The sequence below is a fragment of the Akebia trifoliata genome, unplaced genomic scaffold (assembly GCF_017979445.1).
Source record: "Akebia trifoliata isolate Shusen 1 unplaced genomic scaffold, ASM1797944v1 Contig00031_ERROPOS3983021+, whole genome shotgun sequence".
Classification (NCBI taxonomy): domain Eukaryota; kingdom Viridiplantae; phylum Streptophyta; class Magnoliopsida; order Ranunculales; family Lardizabalaceae; genus Akebia; species Akebia trifoliata.
Window position 1 is genome coordinate 86,929 of NW_028236802.1, and position 13,072 is coordinate 100,000.

Here is a 13,072-nt window from a genome sequence, read left to right on the forward strand (position 1 = left end):
TTGACTAGGTAAAACTGGAATAGTATATCGGTGTTTCGGGCTGAAGTGACCTAAGCTTCGTCCTAACCTAGCCTCAATCATATAGAAAGCTTAGAACTTAGCCGCGGTCCTACTAGGCCACGACTCGAATCGACCATAAGTGATCCCGGGTTGCTTTTCTCCAAATTAACCAAAAGATAAGTGGGTGGACCGATCCACACCGCTCAAATGGAACCCGCAATATCGGTCCAACCCAATAAATGGTAATTGAGAAACTTGTGTTGGCCCATCATTTTTTAACCCATTAGCCCAATTGGTACGTTGATCTTTTGGATCAATATACGAGCCGATCGAGTTAATTGGTTCAATTAAATGTCAATGAGGTGATAAATCATTTTTTTTAATCCATTGGATAAAATCAGTCCGAATGTGATAACTGGACTTCTTTTTCTGACCAATTATATTCAATGGATCGGACCTTTCTTTAAATTAAAATGGTTGAATCACATTAAAAATCGTACCAAAAAAAAAAAATGGACGTGGCTTGTTTTTAAATATGTCAGTAATGAGAGTTAGTTTCTTGGTTAGATGGCTCATGGTGATGTACAATTGTTGTGGAAAGAGCTTTAGATGCGTTCACCACCGTCGAAAAGTACAATTTTAGTACATATGGACTTCAAAGCGTATTCTCTCTCAAGTCAGTAACTGTCAATTGGAACTTTTTATGTGCTGCGGCCAATTTCTGGGACCCGAATTACCACGTATTCCGTTTTGGTTCAGTTACAGTTTGTCCAACTCACGAAGACTATTGTAATATTATGGGGATAAACACATTGGGTCCGATGATTCGTCTTCCATCGAAATCCAAATTCACAAAAGAACTCTCGAAAGGGTTAGGAGTTAAGCCAAAAAAAGCAAGAAGATTCACAGATCATGGTTTACTGAACATGCGGAGACTTCTAGAAGTACACCAAACTCCTGAACATGAAAATCCTGGGGATTTCGCTCCAGAACCTCATAGGAAGACCAGGGATTTTACTTTATGTCTGGGGGTATTGTCAATATATTTTCTGGTTTCATTTAGGATGGGTCATCAGTTACCAAGCTTCTTTGCAGATATTGCCGGACAACGTAAAAATAAGGTTAACCCAGTCCCCACAATACTCGCCGAGACTTTTGAGGGATTATCAAATGAGAATGCACCAGGAGGGACAGGATTTCGAGGAAGTCCACATTTGCTTTATCTATGGTTATGTATCCGACTTCGCATCGTAGAGTTCCCGCAAATCAAGGAAAGTAAATGGGAAAAATTCACAAGAAAGGAAACATTGGTGGACTTTGCATCCATAGAAGACTGGAAGGACTGGCTCTCAAATTTGACTACACAAGATGTAAATTGGGATAGATTGGGATCAAGAATGGATGAAGGCACCGTGCTTGCTTCAAAAGGGTCTGATCATGTAATGCTCACTGGTTTGTTGAATACATCTTTTTATTGTCCAAGGATGATAACAAGACAGAAAGGATTTCCTTCATGGATCCCAATGCTTCCGAGGAATCGACATCCTATTAAAGAGCTGACTGTGCACTTGGTAGAACACATAGCTACCGCTTGGGACCATCGGTTACTTATTGAATCAGAAGATCAACGAGCATTCAAGAAGCAGAAGAGAGAAGTAGAAGAGCATGTAAGGTTCTAGATCGAGTCATCTTTTCTTTAAGAGGAGAGTCTCCTCATTTCTTTTGTGTTCGCATTTGTCTTGTTGGTACGATTTTTAATGAGAAGTCTCTTTTTTTTTATAAGGCCCTAATTAACAATAAATCACCTCATCAGACATAAGTTCGACCAGCATAACTTATCAATTATAATAATAAAAGTAAATGTTATCAAAAGGGACCAATTCTTAATTCACCTTTGATGGGGTTTCAGGATACTATTGCGCCCAAACTTAAGCGTCCGCCACCTGGTTGGAGTCGAGAGTCAGGTCGTTTGGAAAGAACATCAGCGCCAAGTGAACCATAAAAAATGACTTCTGAATCTGAACTCGCGGAAATTCGTAAGATCCTGACAGTTTTTGCAATGGATATGAACAACATAAAAAATAAGGTAGAAGTGCTAGAACAGATCTCTGAGTCAACAAGAGACCAGCCTGATGATCAAAGGGACAAGGGACCGGAGGGTAGCACAGCTAAGAATCTGGATGAGGTTTTATGAGCTTGACGGAAAGGAGGAGCATTTTAATGAGAATCCAATGTTAGCCAACAGAATGACTCAGTTGGAAACAGCAGTGAAGAACATAAAAGGGATTGATGAAATCGCGGCAGGAATAGAGGCTTTGAATCAAATTCCTAAGATTCATCTGCCCGAGAAGTTTGTTATGCCAGAAATGAAAAAATTCAATGGAGTAGGCTGCGCAAAAACGCATCTCAAGGTATATGTCACCAACATGCGCACAATGGGCCTCAGTGACGAACAGATGACATTATTGTTCCAACGTACTCTATCAGGATCAGCGTTACGATGGTTGATGTCCCAAGATTTAGTTGTAATTGGGACATGGGAAAATATGTCAAGGATGTTCTGGTACCAGTACAAGTACAGCACTGAAATCGAAACTTCTCGAAGGGATTTGGAATCCACTAAGTAGAAGAATGGGGAAACATTTACTGATTTAATTAGCCGTTGGAGGGCTAAGGCTGCACAGATGTAGGATAGACCATCAGAAAAGGAACAAGTGACAATCATCTTAAAAAACATTTCGCAGGGGTATGCTCAGCATTTAGTTGCCCAGCATCTCCCTACATTTGAATCCCTTTTACAAGCTGGAAGTCAACTTGAGGATGCTTTTGCCTCCGGGATCCTTTCCAACTCTTTTGTCAAAAAACCCTTCACTAATTCCAAACCTAACATCAATCATGCCTATATAGCCAACACTTCCACCACCCCAGTTCAACCCCCAGCTCGAACCAATAATCAGGCAAATTCAGGTAGAGCCCCCCCTCGACAGTTCACAAATCTAGGGATGACCCTCACTGTAGCTTTTCAGAAACTATTGAAAAAAGGGCTCCTCACCCCTCTCCAGCCTCGACCTCTACCAAATCCCCTACCAACTTCACATAACCCTAACGTCTTTTGCAAATTCCATCAAAGCCCTGGTCATCATACTGACCGTTGCATCTCTCTCCGCCACGCCATCCAAAATCTCATTGATGATAAAAAAGTCATCATTCCTACCCCAACACCACCAAATGTCAATACCAATCCACTACCTGCATATCAACCTCCACCAACATTGAATATGGTCTCAAACACCCAACTACTATTCGACCCAGTCTCTTTCATCCACCCAATCTACGCCAAACCACCCAGTTATCCTCTTGTTGGAATAACTTTCAATGATGAGGTCTATGCCACAAGCCATGAGCCATTTGATCTAACTGAAGATGAATCATACTGTCTATCCCCACCTCGTTATGATAGCCCATCATATACCAGTCACCTCTTGGCACAAATGATCTCAAAAAGCCCATTCTCTGTAACAGATGAAGATCCTTACCTATTGGCTGAAGAAGACGAGCCATTTTCACTCTCTTGTGATGAAGTCAAGCACATGACACGAGGAGGAAGAGTCTTTAAGCCACCAGAACTCAGTGTTGACAATCCAGCGGCCTTGGCAAGGAAAGAAAAAGTAGACCCCATTCAGGAAACTATTGAAGAGGATGATATCGTGATCAAACAGCTAAAAAAGGCGGGCGCCAACATTTCAGTTTGGGGTTTGCTCATGGCCTCCATAGCTCACAGGGAAGCTGTTCTCAAAGCGTTAAGCGCAGCCCATGTTTCCCTCGACACATCTCCAGATCAATTAGCCAGTATAGTAGGGGCAACCTATGCTGAAAATAGTCTGTCCTTCTCAGATTCAGATCTTCCGAAAGAAGGACCGAGCCACACAAAGCCGCTGCATATCACTGTTGACTGCAACGGAATGAGAGTCCCTCTAGCCTTGGTAGATAATGGAAGTGCATTAAATGTCTGTCCTCTGAAGATCACGACTTGCCTCGGGTTTAAGACAGACGACTTCAAACTAACTAGCCAAGGCGTTAGAGCTTATGATAATACCAAAATGGATGTACTAGGGACTTTGCAGCTACGAATATCCACGAGTATAGCAGACTTCCCTGTGGAATTCCAAGTCTTGGATATTCAGTCATCCTTTAACCTATTACTAGGGAGACCGTGGCTGCATCAGATCAAGGCCGTACCTTCTACTTTGTATCAGAAGATTAAATTCATCAAGGACGGTTTGGTGATCACACTTCATGGGGATGCTGAAATTATGAAGATTGTGAACGATATAGAAACCAAGGATAAATCTTTGTCTGAAATTCAACCCGAACAAAAAGAAATACAACTCAGCGGGTTTGAATTTGAAAATATTCATGCTGTTCAGTGGGATGATTCTGCAAAAGAGCTGGTACCTATCGATAATACGTTCAGTTGTTGTGTGGCCAGCATGTTCAAAAGCATGAGATTCTTCCCAGGAATGGGTTTGGGTCATAGACAACAGGGGATCAAAGCTGCACCAGCCATTCAAGAAGTAGTTGGGACATTCGGATTGGGGTATGAACCTACCAAAGAAGATTGGGCTCGATATTGGCAGATCAAAAAAGATAAGGCAAACACGAGGAGACAAGGGCACGTCATCGATCTAATCAATATGAAGTCTTATCGCAAAACCCTTAATGGGCACTTTGTGAAAGCAGGGGAAGATTTCCCTTATTGTGGTTTTCCAGAACCCTTTATCGACCACGTCACAGGTACTCACCAACCAGGATTTGAGATTTTCTTTGGGATGGGTTGGCCTGATGAAAGCGCCCTCGATCCGCTGGGTGCGCGGATCCGCTTTTGACCCTTGAGGTTTGGGAGTCGCCACCTAGTTATTACGGTCTAGGAACCGATCAATGACTCTAAACGGATAAAAACTAATCTAAAACCAAAAAAACTGAATTCGGGGATCAAGTTACGGGGTTGGAAGGTGTTAGGCACCAACCCCGCCCGGCCAAAGCCGGTCTCTACTAAAGTCCCAAATATATCACATTGCTAAAACCTAGATAAAAATAAATAAAAATAAAAACTCACCTTTTCCGATTGCAAGGACTTGGTTCCCTCAGATCTGACAAAAGAGCTCCTTGTACCGTGCTCCCTTGCTTCGTTCTGTCTCCGGATTTGACTTCGGATCTCCTAGATCAAGATATCTCCTTGTTTCTGAATCTGAACTCTTCAAGTTTGTTACGGATTTGGGGGTATTTTTGGAGGGCTTTTAAGCGTTTTCTAGACTAAAATTGAAGGGGGGATGTTAGGTAAGGAGTTGGGGCTCCAAAACTAGGGTTTATGGGGGGCTAGGGGAGCTTCTAGACCTACTTCTCTTAAGGTTTATAATTTGATACGAAAATAGGGTGTGAGCACCTCTATTTATAGATATTTTTAGGGGTTGATTTGGATAGAGTTAGTGTTTAATTAGAGATCTTTTAATTAGAGTTGTGTTTTAGTTTGACTTGTTTTAGGTAGAATTGTGTTTTAATTCAAATTGTTTTAGGTAGAATTGTTTTTAAGTTAGAACTCTATTAGATAGAGTTATTAATCAATTATAATTCTATTATGACTTTTGGTCTTATTTGATTGACTTTTAATGTTTTGACTTTAGTCTTAATTGATTGACTTTTAATATCTTGACTTTAGTCTTGCTTAATTGACTTTAATTTTGACTTCAGTCTCACTTGATTGACTTTAATACCTTGACTTCAGTCTTGCTTGATTTACTTTTAATTTTTGGAGAACCCCCCTCTAAAATATCTTTAATTCTTTGGACCCCCAAATGGAGGGGTCCTTAAAGAAATATCCCACGAACCCTCAACAATTTTGCCTGAGAGTCCGATTAATCGATTTTTTAGGTTCAAAATTTTAAATTAATTTCATTAATGTTTAAATTTAATATTTAATGTTTTATTTATGAATTTCGAATTTTTTAATTATGAAAATTGTGAAATTACTGTTTTGCCCCCGAAGAGGACTTTTCACGTTTTAAGTCAGTTTTTGATGTTCTATGATGTTTTAGAATCGGTTTTTCGTAAGGAATTCAATGGAAATATTAGTTTGTGTCATTTATGAAATTTTTTGTGTGAAATGATTGTGAACTTTATGAGGGGCATTTTCGTAATTTTGTCAAATTCTGTTAAAATTGGTGAAATGATTTATTTATTTCGATTTATTATTTTATGTGTTTGAGAGAGTTTTCCTAAGCGTAACGTAGGCTCTAAGGTTGTTTTGAGGTTAGGGGTATTTTGGTAATTTGGTAATTTTTAGTGATTTTTATCGTGAAGCTTCTTTTTGATTTGCAAGATGATGATTTCTATGTTTCTGGGGTTGTGTTTTCCTAGCGTAGCGTGGTTTCTAAGGTTTTGTCAGTTCGAGATACCTCATCCGGATTTCTGAAACACATCTGGTAACAAAATAAAGCAATGGAATACACATCCATCATTGGGAATCCTTGCGATCGGGTTGACGAGTTGATTAATCAGGCGGATGCAAAAATGGGGTGTCTACAGATGCCCCTCTTTGGCAGAGGGTTGAAGCAAACTAGATAGCAAATCTATCTTGGTAGATAGTGCGATATCTGAATGCCAAAGCTAGTGACAGTTCATTTTGCAGCCTGATTTAGCAATTCGTCAGGGTGTTCGGATCCTTGAGGGTAAAGCTCTCCCCGAATCAAAAGGTTGTCAGGTCCTTGAGCGCAAACTCTCACTGACGGTATCAGATCCTTGAATTTTAAAGTATTCTCCCTGACTAAAAAGTGCAAATGTGCAAGTGTGTGCACTGTGTGAAACTGAGTAAAACCTGAGCATAAATTGAGCATAGTCTGAGTATAAACTGAGCATAATTTGAATATAATCTAAGCATAAACTGAGCATAGTTCCGAAAAAACCCTCGGTGGTAACTGAGCATAGTTCCGAAAAAACCATCGGCGGTATCTGAGCATAATTCCGAGAAAACCCTCGGCGGTATCTGAGCATAGTTCCGAGAAAACCCTCGGCAGTATCTGAGCATAATTCCGAGAAAACCCTCGGCGGTACCTGAGCATAATTTCGAGAAAACCCTCGGCGGTATCTGAGCATAATTCCGAGAAAACCCTCGGCGGTATCTGAGCATAGTTCCGAGAAAACCCTCGGCGGTATCTGAGCATAATTCCGAGAAAACCCTCGGCGGTATCTGAGCATAATTCCGAGAAAACCCTCGGCGGTATCTGAGCATAGTTCCGAGAAAACCCTCGGCGGTATCTGAGCATATTTCCGAGAAAACCCTCGGCGGTATCTGAGCATAATTCCGAGAAAACCCTCGGCGGTACCTGAGCATAATTCCGAGAAAACCCTCGGCGGTAACTGAGCATAATTCCGAGAAAACCCTCGGCGGTATCTGAGCATAGTTCCGAGAAAACCCTCGGCGGTATCTGAGCATAATTCCGAGAAAACCCTCGGCGGTATCTGAGCATAGTTCCGAGAAAACCCTCGGCGGTATCTGAGCATAATTCCGAGAAAACCCTCGGCGGTATCTGAGCATAATTCCGAGAAAACCCTCGGCGGTACCTGAGCATAATTCCGAGAAAACCCTCGGCGGTAACTGAGCATAATTCCGAGAAAACCCTCGGCGGTATCTGAGCATAGTTCCGAGAAAACCCTCGGCGGTATCTGAGCATAATTCCGAGAAAACCCTCGGCGGTATCTGAGCATAATTCCGAGAAAACCCTCGGCGGTATCTGAGCATAGTTCCGAGAAAACCCTCGGCGGTATCTGAGCATAATTCCGAGAAAACCCTCGGCGGTATCTGAGCAAAATCCAAGATAACCCTTGGCGGAGACTGAGCAAAATCCAAGATAACCCTTGGCGGCAACTGAGCAAAATCCAAGATAACCCTTGGCGGAGACTGAGCAAAATCCAAGATAACCCTTGGCGGCAACTGAGCAAAATCCAAGATAACCCTTGGCGGAGACTGAGCAAAATCCAAGATAACCCTTGGCGGCAACTGAGCAAAATCCAAGATAACCCTTGGCGGCAACTGAGCAAAATCCAAGATAACCCTTGGCGGAGACTGAGCAAAATCCAAGATAACCCTTGGCGGCAACTGAGCAAAATCCAAGATAACCCTTGGCGGAAACTGAGCAAAATCCAAGATAACCCTTGGCGACAACTGAGCAAAATCCAAGATAACCCTTGGCGGAGACTGAGCAAAATCCAAGATAACCCTTGGCGGAAACTGAGCAAAATCCAAGATAACCCTTGGCGGCAACTGAGCAAAATCCAAGATAACCCTTGGCGACAACTGAGCAAAATCCAAGATAACCCTTGGCGGAGACTGAGCAAAATCCAAGATAACCCTTGACGGCAACTGAGCAAAATCCAAGATAACCCTTGGCGGAAACTGAGCAAAATCCAAGATAACCCTTGGCGGCAACTGAGCAAAATCCAAGATAACCCTTGGCGAAAACTGAGCAAAATCCAAGATAACCCTTGGCGGAGACTGAACAAAATCCAAGATAACCCTTGGCGGAGATTGAGCAAAACTGGCAAAGGAATGAATGAATTTTGGAGAAAACTGATTAGAACGAATCGGAGAACGAATAAATCTGGAAGATCTGGAAGAGAAATGATTGATTCCAAGAATGATTGAATCTGGAAAAGAATCTGGAGAACGAAAGAATGTTATATCTCCTATGTGAGATCCAATATGCTTTTGTTTGAACCTCAAGGATTTATCAAAAAGTTTTATGAATTTAAAACCTGAGTTTTTATTTCTTTTGAACCTCAAAAGTTTTTCGAAAGAACTGTTATCAAGAGGGTAACCTTAACTTTGGGGTTCCTATTATTTTTTTGGATTAACATTGCTCGAAGACAAAATGCCCCTAGTTTGACAATGAACATGACCTTGAAAATAATTGAACACATCGTGCAAAAAAATGCCCCTAGTATAAGGGGGAAAAGTTACATTAAAAAAGAAAGAAAATGCCCCTTGTATGAAGGTTTGAAATAATTGATTACCACAAGCGCAATAAAGACTCAACTTTTAATTTTGATTAATTTTATTGAAGGTTCTGAGTCAGGCTCAAGAGTACAAAATTATTTCCTTTCGAGACTCATCGTAGAATTCACCCTTATCTCCCTTGGTTCACTTGGGGTAGTAAACATTTTCAGATCGATCGTAGACAAGATACTTGTGGCTTCTGAGTCTATGCCGGTTTAAGCTAAGTATTGAACTTGATTATTCGGACTTCTGATGTTTTAGCTCGGACCCTTCTCAGCTTGGGATTTTCTTCTGTTTTTTCTTTATTGCTCTAACTTTTGCCTAGATCGCCTTTTCAGGTTTTCAATCTAGCGAGCTTGCTCTAACTTTTGCCTAGATCGCCTTTTCAGGTTTTCGATCTAGCGAGCTTTTTTCCTTGGCTCTGATTGTTGCCAAAGTTGTCCTTTCAGATTTTCAACTTTGCGAGCTTGCCTTAATTTTTGCCTAAGTCACCCTTTTCGAGTTTTCAACTTAGCAGGCTTCATCATTTTTTATCTTTTCCTTCTCTTCTGAACTTCTGGAGTTGCTGTCTAATCATGCTTTGCTATCTTCCTTGACTTCTCGTACGGTACTTAGGAGGACTTTTATAGGTAGGCTTGGGACTGGGTATAAAAAGAAAGGAATTTTGAGGCTCAAAAACCCAAATGCCCCTTGTGTGGCATTTCCTTTTAAAATTTTTTCTTGAACTTTCTTCCCCATTTTGGATGATATTTCTTTTTCTTTTGAATTTTTTCTTGATTTTTTTACTGTGTAGGGGAAATAGATTTTTTTTTTTTTTTTTTACTTTGATGTGGTCGGGCCTGAAGTAACTTCTCAGGTTGCCTACGTACCCCAGAATTTTGGGATCAGACCAAAACGTAGTTCGAACTTTCCCTCCCCTAGGTTAGGTGATCGGGCTGAGAAAGAAAAAAGGCATCATTCATTTTTTTTTGAAAAGGCTACAAAGGGTTGAGAAAGGATATGTTGAACAGGGTAACTGGGTAATATGAGGATTGATTCGGCCAAAGATGGCCTCCCTAAATGTAGTACCGCTTGATCTGGTCAAGGTTGGTTGGTTCTGGTAGTTCAACTCCATCATGATCTTGAAGTCTGACGACTTTTCCAGACAGTATTTCCTTAATGAATGAATTTCTCCAATTTAGACTTTCTCCTATAGTCGATGAGGAGTGTTCAATTTTTCTTTGAAGTCTGATGAGCTTTGACCTTCTTGTCAAATGCACAGGTGACTCTTCTTAGATAAGCTTGCACATGGTATAGGGCTTTAACTCGTTTTCTTCGATCAAGTTTAATTCTTCATACTGCTGACGAACCCAATCTGTTTCTAACAAATGATTTTCCAATAAGACCCTGAGAGACGGAATTTTCATTTCAACTGGCAAGACTGCTTCCATGCCATACACTAAAGAGTAGGGAGTAGCTCCAATAGAGGATCGAATTAGGGTTCGATATGTCCACAGCGTGAATGATAATTTTTCTGACCAATCTCGATGTTATTGACTCATTTTCCTGATGATAGTTTTGATACTCTTACTAACTGCTTCAACCGTTCCATTGATCTGAGGACGGTAGGAGGATGATTTGTGATTCCGGATCTTCAACTTTGAACACAGAGTAATGATTTAAGCTTTGAAGTACGACCCATTATCAGAGATCAGTTCAAAAGGTATCCCCATATCGATTGATAATATGTGATTTGCAACTCAAGATGTAGTAAGGATAGTGGTGATGTATTTTATAACATCTTCTTTGATTCCATCGATATAGACGAGTCAATATATAATCCGTGTTAGACAACACCCAAACTTGCACCTAACATATCCTCATAGGCCCACGTGAACAAGTCTTCGAAATTTCTAAGAAAATTCATTATCCCCTTGTGTTCTTCTGGAGATAAGATGGTTTCTATTTGAATCTCTTTAGGAATTTATTTCTGTTCCGAGGTCAATAACCTTTGCTTTCTTGAGCCCGACTCTTATCTTTCTTGTTCAGGAGAAAAATATATCCTTGAAGCTAGATTATTAGTTAATTCTTTAATGCGCTTGAGGTATTAAAAAATTTTCTTTATTCAATCAAATTCAGAAGGGACGACAGACACCTCTATAAACTCAATAAACTAACTCGACTCAATAGGAAAAAAGTAGACTCGATCTAAAGAAAATATGACATTGAAAAATTGGACTCGAGCTAACTCAAATAACTCATGAAAACTCAATACAACTACCCACAATGGGCTTGATTGGGACTGAGGACTGAGACATTGCTTACAACCAACAGGATTGAGGCACTATGATCTTCAAAGAACAACTGGATGATGTTGAGAAATTTGAGGTCATTTCTGACTGTTGACTTGATATTGACGTTTACTCTAACTGACCGGATTTACAACCCTAGATAGACGATGGACGATTGAGCTTAGATACAATGATAACCCTTAAACCTCTTTGAAGGTGAATTTAACCAATTTCAGTGTCACCCCCTTGATAACATTTTAAATGAACCCTGAGATTTTATTGAATTTTGTGCACCAATCCATTAAAAAAATTCATCAATTCAATGATTATTCAGAAGAAAAATAATTATGTTGCACTCTTGAAAATTATTGGAAAATAATGTTTTTATTATATAAAAATTTTCACAAATCTGATTATTTTTTGCAACATTTTTTGGTAGTTTTCCAAGGTCCATAAAAACTTTTCATGCAAAAATAGATCTTTTGCAAATTTTTCCTTTTTTTTTTCTTTTCTTTTGGAAAACATTTTCTTCTGGAAAACATTTTTTTTTAGAAAATATTTTTTCTTAGAAAACATTTTTTTTGAGAATAACACTTTTTCTGGAAAACACTTCTTTTGGAAAATATTTTATTCTGGAAAATATATTTTCTGAAAAATGTTTCTTCTAAAGAAGCCTTCTTTGGAAAATAATCTCTTTTTTTTTTTTTGAAAAATATTTTCTTTTTCTTCTTTGAAAATTCGATTTCCATTTTGATTTAACTGCCCGGTCCATCATGATTGTTGGATCGGGATAGACTGGGTCATTATTGTAAAAGAATGGACTCTTTACTGGGTCGGTGCACCCATTTTAATTTTCAAAAATAAAATTTCTTTGATCCTTGAGGACAATCATGCACTTTGATCTCATCATTCACATCACTCACATACATTCATCCAACAACAGACATTCATTCAATAAATAACCCGGGAACACCCACGATAAGTTCGAGTCGTGTCCTATGGGGAAGGTTTCTAGACTCTAGGCTTACTACGTGCAATGCATTTTTATCTGGCCACCCTTGCCCAAGCACACCTATATACCTTTCGATACGTGGTGACTTGGTTTGATATACCGTATAGGTGATAATCTAAAACCTCAATTCACTTCTCTGAAGCCAAAAAAGGCCAGTTTGATCTCCAGTTGAGAGGTGGCGCACAATGCTGAGCAAGGGCCCACTTAAATACCTCTCGTCTAGAATAGACGTAGTCTATCCCCCTCGTACAGTAGGGTACAGCGGGGCAAGATCTTGCTTAGGCACCGGTTTTGACCAAGAAGTGCAATTGATATACTTAGATTACCTTTTATACCTACGGGTACGAGTCAAGAGTTGTAGCTTTCATAAATGGTTTGGCATCCCACGAGGGGACCGACCACGTACTAGTACTACGTTGGCAATCGGGACATGTGACTGTGTGGCTTACAATGGGACAAAGGCTTAGGTCACCCCAGCATGGGTGCATCAATATGTCTCTCAGAATCACCTGATCAGACGGTATTGATGCCCCAGTTCGATATACCCTAAGGTACGTGACTGGAGCTGTGGGTTTCATGAATGACGTCGCATCTCCGAAGAGACCGGGCCACGCACTAGTGCCACGTTGGCTAAATGGGACGTGTAAGTGAGTAAAGCGGTAAACGTGCATGTGGTGTGTGCAAAGTAAGGTGGGGTGTGCCCGGGGCCTTTTCCAAACAAATGGGCCCATGGCCCAATCA